Raw genomic sequence first — 19,737 nt, forward strand, 5'->3', positions numbered from 1 at the left:
AAGCCTTAGGCACTGAGACTAGCCGCCACCTCCCTACCCTCCCAGAGCTTGCCCGCCCCCACCTGCCCAGTGCTAGAAGCGGAATAGTAGCAGTGTCAGATCAAAAGAACAGAATATTTGCAGTTCTGAGAACTGTGGTCTGGAGACACAGATTCTCAGCCGAACTAGTTCCAGCAAAGGAGAGGGAGACGTGGAAGCAGGACTGGCTGTGGTGGTGGTCGCCACCATTGCTCTGGGCCACCTCTCACAACTCACCCCACCCCTGTCCCCAACTTACTGGGCAGATCCATGTGGGATTAAACAGAACTGCTGAAAAACACGGGCTCTGAATCTAGTGCAGGAAGAGTTTTGGAACTTCAAAAGCTCTCTGCATCCCCACAGGGATGCACTGCCCTATGACCCAGGCAAACTGTTAACAAAGGAGAAGCCCGTCTTCCAGGGAATCCCCCCATTATGTGAGAAGCGGAATAGTGCAGAGAAAACATAACACTACATTGTGAGAGACAAAAAAAGGCTGCAGTCGGAGAGAAAATAAAACATTCTACAAACACGTACTGGAAAACAAAAGAAAGACCTCTTCCTATCAACCTGTTGCAGAAACCACTCCTGTAGATGTCTAGGAAGAGAAATAATAAGTCATTAATTGCCATGAATAACCAAGGCAACAAGACAGCTCAGAAACAAAGTGAAAAGTCTCCAGAAAATGAACTTAAAAATATGGAAATATGTGAATCAAATGACAGAGATTTCAAAATTACAGTTCTGAAAAAACTCAACAAGATGCAAGAAAACACAGAAAGGCAGTTTGATGAACTCAGAAACACAATCAAAGAACAACATGAACATTTTACCAAAGGGATTGAAATTTTAAAGAAGAACCAAACAGAATTTCTGAAGATTAAGAACTCAATAGAAGAAATTAAGAATGAAATAGCCAGCTTAGGTAGCAAAGTTGATCAGATGGAGGAAAGACTCAGTCACATCGAAGATAGAAACCTAGAAATGACAGATGGAAGAAGAGACTTGAAACTTAAAAGAAATGAAAGAACTCTACAAGAACTTTCTGACTCCATCAGAAAGAGCAATATAAGAATAATGGGCATACCAAAAGAAGAAAGAGAGAGGGGAACAGATAATATATTCAAACAAATTGTCGATGAGAACTTCCCAAACTTGTGGACAGAACTTGATCCTCGAATCCAAGAAGCAAATAGAACACCTAATTACCTCAACCCCAACAGGCCTTCTCCAAGGCACACTGTATTGAAGCTGTCAAAAATCAACGACAAAGAAAGAATCCTCAAGGCAGCCAGGGAAAAGAAGAGGGTAACCTACAGAGGAAAGCCCATTAGACTATCAGCAGATTTTTCAACAGAAACTCTACAAGCCAGGAGAGAGTGGGATCAAATATTCAAACTATTGAAAGAGAGGAATTATGAGCCAAGAATAATATACCCAGCAAAAATATCCTTTAGATATGAAACAGGAATAAAGAGGTTTCCAGACATACAGAAGCTGGGGGAATTTTCTAATATACGTCCTGCACTACAAGAAATACTAAAGGAGGGTATTCGACCACCATCAACAGGGACAATTTGTGGCAACCAAAACATAAAAAGGGGAGAGTAAGGCCTGAACCGGAATAGGGGAATGGAGAAAGTAAGCATGCTGAAGAAAATGGAATACGCTAAATATCAAACTTTCTTTTACATAAACTTAAGGGTAACCACTCAAAAAAAAAAAAAACAGAAGAGAAATATATACTGTAATAAAATAAGAAACAGAGGGAAACATCATAGAATACCACCACCCAGAAATAATAGACAACAAAAAGGCAAAGAAACAATGGAGACACAGTCTTACCAGAAAACCAAAGGAATGATAGGAAATCCTCACATATCAATAATCACCCTAAATGGAAATGGACTGAACTCACCAATAAAAAGGCACAGAATAGCAGATTGGATCAAAAAACTAAATCCAACCATATGCTGTCTCCAAGAGACGCATCTCAGCTACAAGGACAAGCATAGACTCAAAGTGAAAGCATAGAAGTTGACACTCCAAGCAAACAATATCCAGAGAAAATTAGGTGTAGCCATACTGATATCAGATGAAACAGACTTCAGAGTGAAAAAGGTAACAAGAGACAAAGATGGACATTTCATAATGGTGAAGGGGACTGTACAACAAGAAGACATAACAGTCATCAATATTTATGCCCCTAATCAGGGAGCACTGAAATATACCAAGCAACTACTAATAGAAATAAAGAGAGAAACTGACCAAAACACAATCATACTAGGGGACTTAAATACATCATTGACAGCTATGGATAGATCATCCAAACAGAAAATAATGAAATAGCAGCCCTAAATGACACATTAGATGAAATGGACATAATTGACATATATAGAGCACTTCATCCTAAACATCAGACTATACATTTTTTCTAGTGTACACGGAACATTCTCAAGGATAGACCATATATTGGGACATAAAACTAACCTCAGCAAATTTAAGAAGATTGAAGTCATATCAAGCATATTCTCTGATCACAAGGCTTTGAAATTGGATATCAACTGAAAAAGGAAGCAGGAAAAAACACAAATACATGGAGATTAAACAACATACTTTTAAAGAACAACTGGGTCAAAGAAGAAATTAAAGGAGAGATCAAAAGATACATAGAAACAAATGACAATGAAAATACATCCTACCAAAATTTTTGGGATGCAGCAAAAGCAGTTTTAAGAGGGAGATTTATATCATTGCAGGCCTATCTCAAGAAACAAGAAAAATCCCAAATAAATAACCTCATGTTACACCTTAAAGAACTAGAAAAAGAAGAACAAATGAAACTCAAGGTCAGCAGAAGAAAGGAAATAATAAAAATCAGAGCAGAACTAAATGAAATGAACAAAAAGACAATAAAAAATGTGACAAAGAGCTGGTTCTTTGAAATGATTAACAAAATTGACAAACCCTTGGCTAGACTTACTAAGATAAAAAGAGAGGACACTAACAAAATCACAAATGAAAAAGGGGAAGTTATCATGGATGCCACAGAAATACAAAGGATCATCCAAGAATACTATGAAAAACTATATGTCACCAAATTCAATAACCTACAAGAAATGGACAAGTTCTTAGAAACATATAGCCTTCCTAGGCTGAACAATGAAGAAATGGAAAATCTAAAAAGACCGATCACCTGTAACGAAATTGAATCAGTCATCCAAAACCTTCCCAAAAGCAAAAGTCCAGGACCAGATGGCTTCACTAGTGAATTCTACCAAACCTTCAAAGAGGATCTAATACCAGTCCTGCTCAAACTCTTCCAAAAAATTGAAGAAGAGACAGTACTCCCTAACACTTTTTATGAGGCCAACATTACCCTGATTCAAAATCAGGTAAGGACAACACAAAAAAAGAGAACTACAGACCAATATCTCTGATGAATACAGATGCAAAAATCCTAAACAAAATTCTATCAAATCAAATGCAACAATACATTAAAAAGATTATTCATCACGACCAAGTGGGGTTCATCCCCAGGGCACAAGGATGGTTCAACATCCGCAATCCATCAATATGATACATCACATAAACAAAATAAAGGACAAAAATCATACGATTATATCAATTGATGCAGAAAAAGCATTTGACAAGATACAACATCCATTTATGATTAAAATACTTAATAGGTATAGAAGGAAAATACCTTAACATAATAGAGGCCATATATGACAAACCCTCAGCTAGTCTCATAATTAATGATGAAAAACTGAAACCCTTTGCTCTATGTTCAGGAACATGACAGGGCTGTCCCCTATCACCTCTGCTTTTCAACATAGTGTTGGAAGTCCTCGCCAGAGCAATCAGGCATAGAAAAGAAATAAAAGGCATCCAAATTGGGAATGAAGAAGTTAAATTGTCACTCTTTGCAGATGACATGATGCTATATATATAGAAAACCCTAAAGACTCCACCAAAAAGCTATTAGAAACAATCAACGAATACAGTAAAGTTGCCGGCTACAAAATCAACGCACAAAAGTCCATTGCCTTCCTATATACTAACAATGAAATCTCAGAAAAAGAAATAAAACAAACAATTCCTTTTGCAATTGCAGCAGAAAGAATACAATACCTAGGAATAAACTTAACCAAGGATGTGAAGGACCTATATGCTGAAAACTATAAGACATTTTTGAAAGAAATTGAAGAAGACACAAAGAAATGGAAAGACATTCCGTGCTCATGGATTGGAAGAATCAACATAGTTAAAATGGCCAAATTACCGAAAGCAATATACAGATTTAATGCAATCCCCATCAAAATCCCAATGGCAGTTTTTACTGAAATATGCTGAAAACTATAAGACATTTTTTAAAGAAATAGAACAAAAAATCATCAGATTTGTTTGGAACCACAAAAGGCCCCTGAATAGCCAAGGCAATCTTAAGAAAAAAGAACAATGTTATAGGTATCACTCCCTGACTTTCACTTATACTGCAGGGCAACAATAATCAAAACAACATGGTACTGGTAGAAAAACAGACATGTAGACCAATGGAATAGAATTGAGAAATCAGAAATAACACCACATAAATATGGACAGATAATTTTTGACAAAGAAGCAAAAAACATATAATGGAGAAAAGACAATAAATGGTGCTGGGAGATTTGGATAGCCACGTGCAAAAGAATGAAAGTGGACTGCTATCTGTCACCATGTACCAAAATTAATTCAAAATGGATCAAAAACTTAAGCATAAGACCTGACACAATAAACTGCATAGAAGAAAACATAGGTACTAAACTTATGGACCTTGGGTTCAAAGAGCATTTTATGAATTTGATTCCAAAGGCAAGGGAAGTAAAAGCTAAAAGAAACGAATGGGACTATATGAAACTTAAAAGCTTCTGCACAGCAAAAGAAACCATTGACAAAATAAAGAGGCAACCAACTGAATGGGAGAAGATTTTTGCAAACAGTGCCTCCAATAAGGGGCTAATATCCAAAATATACAAGGAACTCATGCAACTCAACAACAAAAAAACAAACAACCCAATTGAAAAATGGGCAGAGAACCTAAGGGACATTTCTCCAAAGAGGACATACAATTGGCAAATAGCCTTTTGATAAAATGCTCAACATCACTGATCATCAGAGAAATGCAAATCAAAACTACAATGAGATATCACCTCACCCCAGTCAGAATGGCTATCATCAACAAGACAAATAGTATCAAGTGTTGGAGAGGCTGTGGAGAAAAAGGAACCCTCATATACTGTTGGTGGGAATGCAGATTTGTGCAGCCACTATGGAAGGCAGTGTGGAGGTTCCTCAAAAAATTACAAATAGAATTACCATATGACCCAGCAATCCCTCTCCTGGGTATCTACTCAAAAAATCTGAAGACATTTATCCATAAAGACACATGGGCTCCAATGTTCATTGCAGCTTTGTTTATGGTGGCCAAGATATGGAAACAACCAAAATGTCCTTCGATAGATGAATGGATAAAGTTGTGGTATATATACATAATGGAATACTATTCGACGGTAAGAAAAGATGAAATAGGACCATTTGTGACAACATGGATGGATCTTGAGATTATAATGCTAAGCGAAATAAGTCAGACAGAAAAAGCAGAGAACCATATGATTTCACTGATATGCAGCATATAAACCAAAAACCACAAAAGAACAAGACAAACAAATGAGAAACAAAAACTCATAGACATAGACAATAGTTTAGTGGTTACCAGATGGTAAGGGGGGAGGGGGGTGGTAGATGAGGGTAAAGTGGATCAAATATATGGTGATGGAAGGAGAACTGACTCTGGGTGGTGAACACACAATGGGATTTATAGATGATGTAATACAGAATTGTACACCTGAAATCTATGTAACTTTACTAACAATTGTCATCCCAATAAATTTTGATAAAAAAAAAAACAGTTTCATAATGTCTTATACTCTGTTTTTCTTAATTAAATTTATTCCTAAGAATTTTATAGTTTAAAAAAAATGTCCAAACATTTCTGAAAGACATTAAGTAGACTTAAACATTCCTTACTTTTAGATAGAATAGTTCAATGTCAAGGTGTTAATTCTCCCTGAGTTCAATAAAAATAACAGCCAATATTTTCTGAGGCTTGAAAAGTCAAAAGTAAAGTTCATAAGGAAAAGGAAACATGTGAGAGCAACTAGAAAATTCTGAAAAAGAAGAGCCAAGAGGAGGGACTTAATACATAAGCTACCATATAAAACACTGTAATACCTTTATGCCTAAAATAGTGTGATGCTAGCACAAGAGAAGATAAGCAGCCCAATGGAGTGGAATAGAGTTCAGAAACAGACCCAAATATATAGAGAAATTAAGCATAAAGGTGGCATAAAGGGCTGATGTCCCTAAATTACAGAACTCTTAAAAATTGAGGGGGAAAATGACCAACAGCCTGGCAGAAAAATAGGCAAAAGACATGAACTATTCGCATAGACATAAGAGTAGATTTAAAATGCAAAAAGATGTTTAACTTCACTCATGAAATACTCGAGAAATACAAATGAAAACTACAGTTAGGGAACTTCCAGACATGTTGCAATATGAAGTGGTAGTGCAGATCCTTTCAAAAATAACAATTTTAAGACCTAGGTAAAATATTTAAATCAACAAGTATGTAAAGGCACAATAAAATGTTCAAAAACATGCAGAATGTGGAGGGTTTATTCTCCAAAAACTGCAGCTGGAAAAAGTAAGAATTGTGAGATTGTGACATTCTGGCCTAAGGGCACTTTCCAACTTTCAGGGTCAAGGACACAAAAATGCAGCCTGACTGGCTCAAGGCGCCCAAGATAAAGTTCAGGGCTGGAAAAGAAGTAGAAACTTATAGAAGAAATCCTGGCAGCAAGAAACCACAGTGAGAGCAAGTCATAAAATCTGCATATAAACTCTGTTCTGATTCCTGGCTGATCACTAAATTGTGCACGTACAGGGGAAATCCCAGGAAACCCTGTTTAAAAAAATAAAAAAGTAAGGAGAAAACAGAGGAATCTCTTAAGAGATGGAGCTGCATGGAACTGTGTGTATATTTGCTGCTTGTGGACTGAAATGCATTTCCAAATCATTTATGCTTGGGCAGCAGTGACCTAATCCTACAGGATTATAGTGTCAGGGGACAGAGTCTGAGGCCAGCACAGCAAGGAAGTTTAAACAAGGAAATCATTGAAAGAGTGAACTCCAAAATCGGCCCAAATCCTTGGATGACCACCAAATGACATAGGCATAAGGGAAATACCCAAAGTGCCAGGATAAAACAGCAGCAGTGAGAAGTCATAAGAACAGAATAGAGATGTGAACTGCTTCATGCTACAGGAGAAAACCTTTGCAGTTTGAGTACAGGCAAGTTAACTTCGTACTAGAATAGAAAAAAAAATCAAGCAGACAAAAACAAAAAAACCTTGAACACATCACTAGAGCATATTGCCTAAAGTGTCCAATTTTCTGATGTTGAATCAAAAACTTAGTAGACATGCAAAGCAACAGAAAAATGTGTTCTATTCTTTTTTTTATTTTTATTTAAATTTATTGGGGTGACAATTGTTAAAATTACATAGATTTCAGGTGTACAATTCTGTATTACATCATCTATAAATCCCATTGTGTGTTCACCACCCAGAGTCAGTTCTCCTTCCATCACCATATATTTGATCCCCCTTACCCTCATCTCCCACCCCCCCAGCCCCCTTACCCTCTGGTAAAATGTATTCTATTCTAATGGATAAAAGATACTCAATAGAAACTTTGAGTCCAGGGGTTGTATTTAACAGACTTCAAAGCAACCATTATAAATATATAAAGAATTAATGTAAATATAATTAATATAAAAATAATATAATAAAGAATTAATATAAAATCTATATAAAGAATTAAAATACAGTATCAATGAAGAAATGGATAGGGAATTTCAATAGAAAAATGAAGGTATTAAAAATACAGACGAAAAATTCTACAGCTTAAAAGTACTACAAAACATATACTAAGAAGACTGAACAACAGGAAGAGAGAGCAGGAGAATCATTGAATTTGACGATAAATTAATAAAAATTACCCAATTCAAAAAACAAAGAAAAAAGGATTGAAGAAAAATAAACAGAACCTCAGAGATCTACAGGATGATTTCAAGCTTTTCAAAATATGTGAAATTAGAGTTCTAGAAGAGGAGACAGAGAAATAAAGAAAATATATTTGAGACAATGAAAACTTCCAAAATTTGGTGGAAAACTGGATCCAAGAAGTCTAATCCTAAGCGTTATAAATACAAAGAAAACCAAGGCACCTCACAGTCAAACTGCTAAAAGATGGCAACAACAAGCAAGAGAAGAGCAATGTTACAGTCCAGGAAACATGACATGATATTCATGACTTCTCAACAAAAACTATGGAGATCAGAAGAACGGAATGGCAAAATGCGGGTTCTTAGGTGAAATGCCTGTTCAGATGTTTTTCCTATTTGTTAACTGGGTTGTCTTTTTATTATTGATTTTCATAAATTACTTACATCCTTTGGAAATGAGTCCTTTGTCAGATAAATGTATTGTCAATATTTTCTTTCTGTCTAGGGCTCATCTATTCATTTCTTTTTAAAAGTATTTATTTTAAACTAATTTAAGACATATAGAAAATTTATAAAAATAGTCCAAAGAATTTTCATCATATACCCTTCACCCAGAACCCATTAACATTTTACCACTTACCATACTGACTTTCTCTCTCTCCCTCTCCTCTCCCTCTCTTACACATAATGAAGAAATGGTTAGGGAATCTCAATGGAAAAATTATGCACTCGTGCGCGTGTGCGCGCGTGCACACACACACACACACACACACTTAAGGTTTTATCTCCTTATCAGATTATGTATTCGTTAACACAATGCACACAGTATGGTTCCCAGCTGAACTGGCTGTCTTGTTGCCCTTCTGTGGCACAATTTATGTGCCTTTTAACCCTAACCTATAAATATCTAATTATGTAAAATTTGCCTAGTCCAAACAAATTTCAGATGTTTGGACTAGGCAAATTTTACATAATTAGAATAGCAAAAAATTTAGTTCCTCTCCTCGATTTTTTAAATAAAAAAAGATAATATGGACCAAGAATAACAAATTATATATTTACACAGTGAAAGAGAAAGAACTACAGCTACAACCAACATCACTGAATCTTAATATTGATTGGAAAAATAAAAGCAAATACCAAAAGACTATGTAGACCGTAATCCCATTTTCTAAATTTTAAAAACAAAACTATATCACTGGGGAGTCCCCTAAGCCACACCCACCTGTATGTGCTCATACTTGAGTTCCATCCCTCTGGGTGCCATTTATCCTTTTATTTCTCTCACACTGAAACCATAGGCGGGTAGCACTGGATTCAGCAGGTTCCCTGTGTCCAGCCTTCCTCAGCTCCTGATGGTTGGATGTCACCCTTTTCACTACAGACCCCTCCTCATTTCCCTAGCGATTCCTGACTAAGGACTGAAGCAACTTAGAATTGACGCAGTCCTACCCCCACCTCCCAGTCTCACCTACCCCTTCTCCACAGCTCCCTTCTCTCTGGGGTCTCCCAGTTATGACACAGGCTTAGGTTTCTGGGAATCCCTCTCCTGGTCTCTTGCTGCCGTGGACCCGTTAGGCGACCCTGCTAACTCTTCTGGTGCTGCCTGGTGCTGATTGTGCCCTATATCATGACAAAAGATTGCTGTTGCTTTCAAACCTGGTTGTACCTCAGATGAAGCTTGAGCAACAGGACAGGTCCCCGGAGCCACCCCACTCAGTGAGCCATTGGCCAAATCTGGACCCTCCATCCTGGCAGCCCAGGGTTTTGCTGCCGGAAGCCTATTGCAGACAAATTCATAGATATATCCCCTCCGGGCTCTTGCTGCTCACCTCCAGTCTCAGTTCATCTGTTTCCATCTTTCAGGCACCAAAAGTTCTTCAGTGATGATGGTTGCCACATATATTGTCATGTGGGGTGTCAGGCGGGGTCTCTAGTCCCACTCCCCACATAAGAACGCAGGATATGGTGAGGCCAAAAAGGAACACCCACAAAGCCATAGATAGGGGAGTCACACCACTACAGTCTCGCTGGCAGCTGGGTTGGAGGCACAGGAAGCAGGAGCCACACTATCCGCAACCCACCATCCACTTGTCTCTTGCCAATCAACCTCACTTGCTAACTGCAATCTGCCGCTCTGCAATCCTCAATCCACACTCCGCCGCTTGCTAGCTTAGCTACGGCAGTTATATCAGTGGCTAATGGCTAAATGGTAATAGCTGATAGCCAACTAGTCACAGCTGATGGCCATCTAGTACCCGAGTCAGCACCTTACCACGTGAGGCCGAGAGCCTGGAAACTGCTCTCTGGGGCTCTGTCCCCACACTACTTTCTCCAAAGTCAGCTCTGAAATTCTTCTGAACAACAGAAAATAAACATCTGCTTCCAGTGTTCCCCAAGACAAGCCAACAGGAAACAGCTGTAATCTGTATCATAAATTACAGGGATTAGAAGAAATAAAGCATTTCCAGACAATGAGTGCTGTAAAAAAAAAAAAAAAAAGCACAGGATAACTGATGTAAGTTGGAGGGTCTCTGGGTTAAGGATACTGAGGTCTTGATGAGGCATGGTCTCAGGAGTTATGTTTTCTCTTGCTTAAATTCACTTCAGGTTTCTTGCAGAAACCCAATGGATAAAGCAAGAACTCTCCTTCAATTTCTGTGCTGTAGCTTCAATTTTGATTTTTTTTGTTGTTGTTTGTTTGTTTTTTATGCCTAGAATCTTTGGTCCTGTCTAAGAAAATTTTGCCTACCCCAAATCATGAAAATATTCTGTTTTTTTTTTTTGTTGTTGTCATTTGTTTCTATGCATTATGGTTGTCAGGCGGGGGACCCTGCTCACTGCACCATTTGTCATGCGGGAGACCCTGCTCGCTGCACCATTTGTCATGCAGGGAGGCCTGCGGGGTCTCTGCTCCCGCTCCCCATACAAGAACACAGGATATGGTGAGGCCAAAAAGGAACACCCACGGAGCCATAGGTAGGGGAGTCATACCACTATATTCTCTCTGGCGGCACTATACTCTCAATGGAGGCTGGATCCACACTGTCCGCAAACCGCCATCCACACTTGCCAGCCCAGCCGCCATCTTCTTGCTAGCCCCATTCTTTTCCTCTTTTTGCTAGCGTAGCCACAGCAGTTATATTAGTGGCCAATGGCTCACTGGTTACAGCTGACGGCCAACTAGCCACAGCTGATGGCCATGCAATCACAGTTGATGGCCATTTACTACCTGAGCCAGCACCTTTCTATGTGAGGCCGAGAGCCTGGAAACTGCTTTCTGGGGCTCTGCCCCCACAATGGTTGTAGTTTTTATATTTAGATCTATTTATGATCCATCCCAAATTAAATTTCCTGTGTAGAGTGAAGCAGGAGTTCAGGTTTGTGGTTTTGTTTTGTTTTTAATTCATACAATTCTCAATTGTTTGTCCACCATTTCTTAAAAATAAATGTCCCACTGAACTTCTTTGGCACTTTTATCAAAAATCAATAGACCGTAGATACATGGGTTTGTTTCTGGAATTTCTATTTTGTTCTATTAGCCTATTACTTATGCCAATACCACACTGTTTTGATTACTGTCGCTTTATCATAAGTCTTGAAATAAGGTAGTATAAATCTTCCAAACTTGTTCTTCTTTTCCAAGATGATTGTCGTGCAGGAGACCCTGCTCGCTGTGCCATTTGTCGTGCAGGGCGTCCGGCGGGGTCTCAGCTCCCGCTCCCCACATAAGCACACAGGATACGGTGAGGCCAAAAAGGAACACCCACGGAGCCATAGGTAGGGGAGTCATATCACTATATTCTCGCTGGCGGCATCCGCCTCTCTGCAATCTGCTCTTGCTCGCTCAGCCACCATCTTCTTGCTAGCGCCCATTTTCCTGCTAGCGTAGCCACAGCAGTTATATTAGTGGCCAATGGCTCTCTGGTTACAGCTGACGGCCAAGGAGCCACAGCTGATGGCCATCCAATCACAGTTGATGGCCATTTACTACCTGAGCCAGCACCTTTCTATGTGAGGCCGAGAGCCTGGAAACTGCTTTCTGGGGCTCTGTCCCCACAATGATTTTGTCTAATCTAGATCCTGTGCATTTCCATAAAACTTTAGAATCCAATTCCTTAACCAAAAAAGCCTGCTGGAATTTTGATTGGAATTGCATGGAGTCTACAGATCAATTTGGGGGGATCTTAAAATTATCGAGATTTCATAAACGTACACTGTAACATGGTATATCTTGACATTTATTTAGGTCTTCATTAATTTTTCTCAGTAATGCTTTATAAGTCTTGTACATAGTTGTCGTGCAGGGCGTCCGGCGGGGTCTCAGCTCCCGCTCCCCACATAAGCACACAGGATACGGTGAGGCCAAAAAGGAACACCCACGGAGCCATAGGTAGGGGAGTCATATCACTATATTCTCGCTGGCGGCATCCGCCTCTCTGCAATCTGCTCTTGCTCGCTCAGCCACCATCTTCTTGCTAGCGCCCATTTTCCTGCTAGCGTAGCCACAGCAGTTATATTAGTGGCCAATGGCTCTCTGGTTACAGCTGACGGCCAAGGAGCCACAGCTGATGGCCATCCAATCACAGTTGATGGCCATTTACTACCTGAGCCAGCACCTTTCTATGTGAGGCCGAGAGCCTGGAAACTGCTTTCTGGGGCTCTGTCCCCACAATGATTTTGTCTAATCTAGATCCTGTGCATTTCCATAAAACTTTAGAATCCAATTCCTTAACCAAAAAAGCCTGCTGGAATTTTGATTGGAATTGCATGGAGTCTACAGATCAATTTGGGGGGATCTTAAAATTATCGAGATTTCATAAACGTACACTGTAACATGGTATATCTTGACATTTATTTAGGTCTTCATTAATTTTTCTCAGTAATGCTTTATAAGTCTTGTACATAGTTGTCGTGCAGGGCGTCCGGCGGGGTCTCTGCTCCCGCTCCCCATACAAGAACGCAGGATATGGTGAGGCCAAAAAGGAACACACAAGGAGCCATAGGTAGGGGAGTCATACTAGTATATTCTCGCTGGCGGCACTATACTCTCACTGGAGGCTGGATCCACACTGTCCGCAAACTGCCATCCACACTTGCCAGCCCAGCCGCCATCTTCTTGCTAGCCCCATTCTTTCTCTCTCTTCTCTCTCTGCTAGCGTAGCCACAGCAGTTATATTAGTGGCCAATGGCTCACTGGTTACAGCTGACGGCCAACTAGCCACAGCTGATGGCCGTGCAATCACAGTTGGCCATTTACTACCTGAGCCAACACCTTTCTATGTGAGGCCGAGAGCCTGGAAACTACTTTCTGGGGCTCTGCCCCCACAATAGTGTTAGAGTTATGCTAAATAATTATGTCTGTGATGCTATTATAAATGGTATTTTTAAAATTTCATTTTCTATTGTTTGTTGCTAGAATATATGAAATACAATTGAGTTTTGTATATTAACTTTGTATCCTGCAATCATATTAAATTCACTTATTCTAATATTTTTTTGTAGATTAGATAGGGCTTTCAACATATGAGGTCTGACAATTAAGTTTGAGAACTTGTTGCAACGATGTTGCTAACCTTTTTTGATATCAAAGGGATTATTCATTATTAATTTTTACAACTGGACAAACAGTTAACCAAGTTTACTATTTGTAAGTGCTGAAAATGCTGTATGGAAAAGTTAGACAAAAATGACCTGAACTTTTCGCCAACAATTCATGGCTCTTGCATCACGACAATGCACCAGCTCACACGGCACTGTCTGTGAGGAAGCTTCTAGCCCATAAACAAAGCTGTATTGGAACGCCCTCCCTACTCACCTGATATGGCTCCCAATGACTTCTTTCTTTACCCAAAGATAAAGGAAATATTCAAAGGAAGACATTTTGATGACATTCAGGACATCAAGGGTAATACGACGACAGCTCTGATGGCCATTCCAGAAGAACAGTTCCAAAATTGCTTTGAAGGGTGGACTAGGTACTGGTGTCAGTGCATAGCTTCCCAAGGGGAGTACTTTCAAGGTGACTGTAGTGACACTCAGCAATGAGGTATGTAGCACTTTCTCTAGGATGAGTTCGTGAACTTAATTGTCTGACCTCACACGCAATCATGCTGTCTTCAAATAATGACTGATCTTTTTCTCATCTTTACGCCATTTGTTTCTTCTCTTCTCTTTCTCCACGTAGGGCACTGGCTGGGACTCAGCACAGTGTTGACTAGAAGAGCTGAAAGTGAGCATCCTTGCCTTGTTCCTGATCTCAGTCTTCAAATTAAGCACAATATTAACTGTAAGCTTTTCTAAGATGTCTTTTATGAATTAGAAGAATTTCCTTTCTATTCCTAATTTGCTGAGAGTTTCTTTTCTTTTTAACATAAATGGGTATTAAATTTTATAGCAGAGACCATCTGGCCTGAAAGTCTAAAATGCTTACTATCCATCCCTTTAAGAAAAATTTCTGACCCCTTCTCTACATAAAAATAGAAAAGGTACCATGGCATGTATATCAGTTTGCGTCTAATCAAGAGACAGAAACCACATAGTAGTTTAAACAGAAGGTTAATATAAATATTATTAAGCTATGATGAAAGGGCAACTGTCAGAAAATGTACATGGCTGAAGGAGAGTAACCACAGAAGGACAAACTTGGAATGGAGACCCCTTCCTCAAAGCTAACATTTAGACCTTGTTGGAGCTCTTAAAATTGCAGCGCTGCAGGTGGCAGAGAAGTTTGCTGGTTTGCACTGGCTGAGTTCTGCCCTTTTGGGCCAGCAGGAAGCAGCCCCTGCAGTGCAGGTAGGGTAAGCTGCAGCCAGTGGCTGGCCACACGTGTGCAGAGAAAGTGGGGCCCTAGTGTGAATAGGAGACAGGGAGGTGTGGTGCTTGTGTCAGAAGGGTTGCACGACTAGAAGGTCACAGGAGACAAACCTGGGGGCAAGGGCATAGGGAAGCAGAGGGAGTTGGAGCACCAGTGCAGGCAGGAGGGCTGCAGCATTTGGTGTCTAGGCAAGAGAGCAGCAGGAAAATGACCACCTGGTCCAGCTGGAGCTGGGATGTTGTCAAGGGACTGTGTCCGTGTGTCCTAGGCATGTGGCTGGGGCATAGCACCACTGGACATTCTCACACCCTCATTGCTGACCAATGGTGCAGCCACCAGAAATAGCAGGTGAGTCCCTTCCTGCTTTAGCCTTGTTCCAGCATCCCCCAACTGAGAAAGCTTAACATCCTGCTCACTGTAAGGAAGAAATGCAGTAACTCTGCGGAGCAGGTACTGAAATTTGGAGCTGAGAGGCAATGAATGATAACTGACATATTGTGGTTGGAGAATGGGGTATCCTAGGCAATTCATTATTTGCCTCCCTCCCCAATATTCTATTAGAGGGTCCTGAAATGAAAGTGAGAAGTGGGTACCTTTTTTTTAACATATGAGGAAACTGAGTCCCATATTAAATTAATTGCTCAAAGTTACAGAGATTTTAAGTAAAATTGTCTAGACCGTATGTCAAAATAAGCCCAATTGTATTAAAGAGTTAATATTAAAGATAAACACCTATAAAACCATCAAAAAAGAGTAGATGTCTTATATGTAATGGAATTATGCATTCTAGGCTTTCAATGACTTCAATGAATCTCAGTGGGAAATGTTTGCAAGTCTCTAGAATAAATATGATCATAACCCAAATAAAAAGGCAAGCAGACTGGGGGAAATATTTTCATCAAATATACCAGGGAAAGGTCTCTATAAATATTGCACAAAAAGCTCATGAGATAGAATTTATGTGTGAAATTTGAAAAATAAAATACAAAGCTGGTGAAAAAAAAAAACGATGGTGGGACTGATAAATGATTGATGGCAATAGAAGTCATCAAAATTTCTCTTGAATTCAGATGTTTATATCCCTGAAATAATCCTACTTCTGGGACTATAACCTAAGGAAATAATTACAAAAAATAGGAAAAAGTTCTATGCATGTGTTTAAGGCAGTTATATAAAGGATTGAAAAATGGGAAATAATTTACTTTAAAGGGTCCATAATATTGTAAATCATTCTACTAATTATGTAATTCATTTGGCCATGGTCATGGTCAGTGATAAATGACTTGGCCGTGACCAAACATCACTGGAAACTAAAGTAGCAAGATAGGTTACTTCTCAAGATATAACACCTAATTAAAAGCAGAATAAAAAAGTGTATTTACATCTGAAAAAAAATGATATGGGTATGTGAAGAAACCAGAAACTAATATAAAATGTAGAACTGATTTATTAAATTGATTTCTAAAGTTTATTATTAATATAATATTGCTTATGCAACACTTTTTAAAATGTGGTCACCTAGTCATGACGGGGGCAGGGCCATGACTTCCCCCGGGCGGGAGTGGCCCGCACGGCAACCTGGCTGAGCCGGGGAGCAAAGCCACGGACCCGCCAGACCCCAGTTCTGGCGGAAGGCGGAGCGCTGGCGGCCAACGGATCGAGCTGGGGGCCGGAGGGAGCACCGATCCCACCAGTGGGGCTCCGGGAGACCACGGAGGCCGGATTTGCCGGGGGAGCGGGGTCCTGGGCCCCCTTGGTGGTGGGTGGGGCCCAGGCAGCCGACGTGTCTAGCTTGGAAGGGACCCGACTTCCCCCGTTGAGTATGGGCCCCGGGCGGCAGCGGGGCAGAGAAGGGGGGCAAAGCCCCAGGACCCCCCCAATCAGGGGGTGGGGCCCCAGTGGCCGCTGCGCGGAGCTGGGAGGGTGGGGCTTTAGCCTCCCCCGCAGTGGGGGCGGGTATCCAGCGGCTGCAGCGCAGAGCTGGGGAGGGCCGGGGTCCTGCTGGCGGGGGGGGGCAGGACCCCGGCGGCTGGGCCTAGACGAGGGGATGGGGCCCCAACAGGCACCGGGATGAACCGAGGGGTGAGGACCTGGGCTTCACCTTCCCGGGTGAAAAGGTACCAGTGGCCGCCGGGCCTAGCTGGGGGTCAGGGTTTTGGGCCCAGTTGACAGTGGGCGGGGCCCAGGCTGTCGCCGGGACAAGTTGGGGGCTGGACCCCGGGCTCCCGTGTCGTGGAGCGGGCCTTGGTGAATACTGGGCCAAGCTGGGAAGCAGAGCCCTGGGCGACCCCCACCGGGGAGCGGGGCCAAGGCGGACACTGGGACAAGCAGAGGGCCAGGGCAACAAGCCTTCCCACCCAGAGGCGAAGCCCCTGCGGCCACCAGGCCGAGCCGGGGGCAGGGCCCTGGGCTTCACCAGCAGTGGGCGGGTCCCTGGCAATCGCAGGGCCAAGTTGAGGGGTGGGGCCCCGGTGTCAGCTGAGCCACTCTGGGGAGCGAGGCCCGGTCCCCCAGGCGGGGGGTGGGGCCCTGCGGTGACTGGATCAAGCCGAGGGGCAAGGTCCTTATCGTTCAGGTGGGGGGAGGGCCCCCGCAGCTGGGGGGTCGCCCCAAGAGGCGGATCCCCCCCACCTCCCGGACACCCTGGGTGGTTGGCGCAACCCTGGTGGCCGCCGAGCCAAGACAGGGGGAGGGGCCCTGGGTCCCCAGGATGGGGGAGTGGGGACCCCGGCGGCCAACGGGCTGAGCTGGGGTCAAGGCCCGAGGACTCCTGGCGGGGATGCGAAGCCCTGGCGGCCGCTGAGCTAAGTTGGGGAACCAGGCCCTGACCGCCCTGGTGGGGGCGGAGCCTCCGCGGCAGCCGGTTGGAGCCGCAGAGCGGGACCTTGGGCCCACGCAGCGGGGCGTGGGGCCCCTGCGGCTGCGGTTCCGAGCAGGAAGCCAGGGCCTTGGCGACCATTGGCTGGTGGCAGTGCCCTAGAGGCCGCAGGATCAAGCTGGAGGGTGGGGCCCCGACACCCCCGGTTAGAATGTGTTCCCCGCGGCAACCTGGCAGAGCTGGAGTTTAGAATCTGGGCACCCCCGGAGAGGGGTGGGGCCAAGCCGTCAAAGGGATGAGCTAGAGTGAAGGGCCCTGAGCAACTCCGTCAGGGGGAAGGCCACTGCTGGCCGCCCTGCCAAACCAGGGGACCGGGCGCCCGTGGCTACCTAGAGGAGCAGGGAGCGGGACCCCAAGCACCAGTGTGAGCAGCGGCCCCCACCGCTGTCTGGCCAAGTTGGGGGTGGAACCTCGGGCCTTCCCAGCATGGGGCAGGGCCCTGGCAGCCGCCGAGCCAAGCTGGGGTAGGGCGCCGGTGGCCGTTAAGCTGAGAGGTGGGGAGAGGTCCTGACTCTCCCGCTCGGGACGCGGCCCCAGCTGACACCGGGTTAAGCTGGGGGCGGGATTCCAAACCCACAGTCAGGGCTGGGCCCCACAGTTGCGGGGACAAACCGGGGAGCTGGACAACGGGACTCCCCGGCGGGGGCTGATGTTCCAAGTGCCACCGGGCCGAATCAGGCGGCGGGACTCCAGGCCCCCCAAGCGGTAGGGTTGCCCCCTATCCCGCAACTGCTGATCTGAGCTTGGGGATGGGGACCCGGGCTCCCCTGGCGGTGGGCGTGTTCCAAGCAGCACCCAAAGTGGGCTGGGCGGGGGGGGGGGGGGGGGTTGGGGCTCCCTGCCTTCCCGGAAGAAGGCAAGGCTCCGGGAGCTGTTTTGCTGGGGACAGGGCCCCGGCGGCCACCGGGCCCAGCCAAGTGGCGCGTCCCAGGTCCATCCCGCGATGGGTGGGGACGCAGTGGCCACCCGGCCGAGATGGGGAGTGGGGTCCCGGGCCTCCAGGAGGGGTGCGGGACTCCTGCAGTCGTTGGGCTGAGCCAGGAGCCAGAGCCCCGGGACACCCCGGAGGTCGGCGGGGTCCCGGTGGTTCCCGGGCTAAGCCGGGAGGCTGGACCCCGGTCCCATCCATTGGCAGGGCCTCGGTGACCGCCGAGACCAGGTGGGGTTCCAAGCCCCGGGGATTCCGGCGGGGGATGGGGCCCTGTCGGCCTCTGGCCAGGCCTGGGGATGGTGCCCTGGGCCCCACCGGCAAGAGGTGGACCCTGGCAGCCTCCGGGATGAGTCGGTGTGCGCGGCCCCTGGACCTTCTGGCAGGGGTTGGGCCCCGACGGCCGCCGACCCAAGCCAAAGGAGTGGGGTCCTGGGCACCCCCAGCGGCCGCGGGGCCTAGCCGGGAGGCGGGGCGCCGGTCACACCTGGCAGGAAGTAGGTCCCTAACGCCTCAGGACCAGGCGGGATTAGGGGCTGGGACACCCGGGGCCGTCCCGCCCGGCAGTTACGGGGGTGCGGGGCCCCAAGTTTCCCCGGCGGGAATCGAAATCTCGGCAGCTGCTGCGCCCAACTGGGTGTCGGGGCCCAGGGCAAGCCCGACAGAGAGCTGTATTCCAGCAGTTGCCAAGCCCAAACTGAGAGCAAGGCCCCAGTCGCCCCCACCTCCGCGCCGGCATGGGTGGGGCATTGGTGGCTGCTAGGCCGAGACGGGGGCGGGGCCTGGGCCCCCCAAATTGAAGGCAGGGCGCCTGCGTCTGTCAGGCTGAGCCAGGGGTTCGGGATCCCGGAGTAGGGGACGGAGCCCTCGCTGCCGCCGGGCCTAATCGCGAAGTGGGACCCCGGGCCGCCGGATGGAAACGGGGCCAAAGTGGTCGCCAGGCCGAACCGGAGGTCGAAACATTGGGCTCTCGGTTCGGGGAGGGA

This window comes from Rhinolophus sinicus, linkage group LG05 (genome assembly GCF_036562045.2).
Source record: "Rhinolophus sinicus isolate RSC01 linkage group LG05, ASM3656204v1, whole genome shotgun sequence".
Lineage (NCBI taxonomy): Eukaryota > Metazoa > Chordata > Mammalia > Chiroptera > Rhinolophidae > Rhinolophus > Rhinolophus sinicus.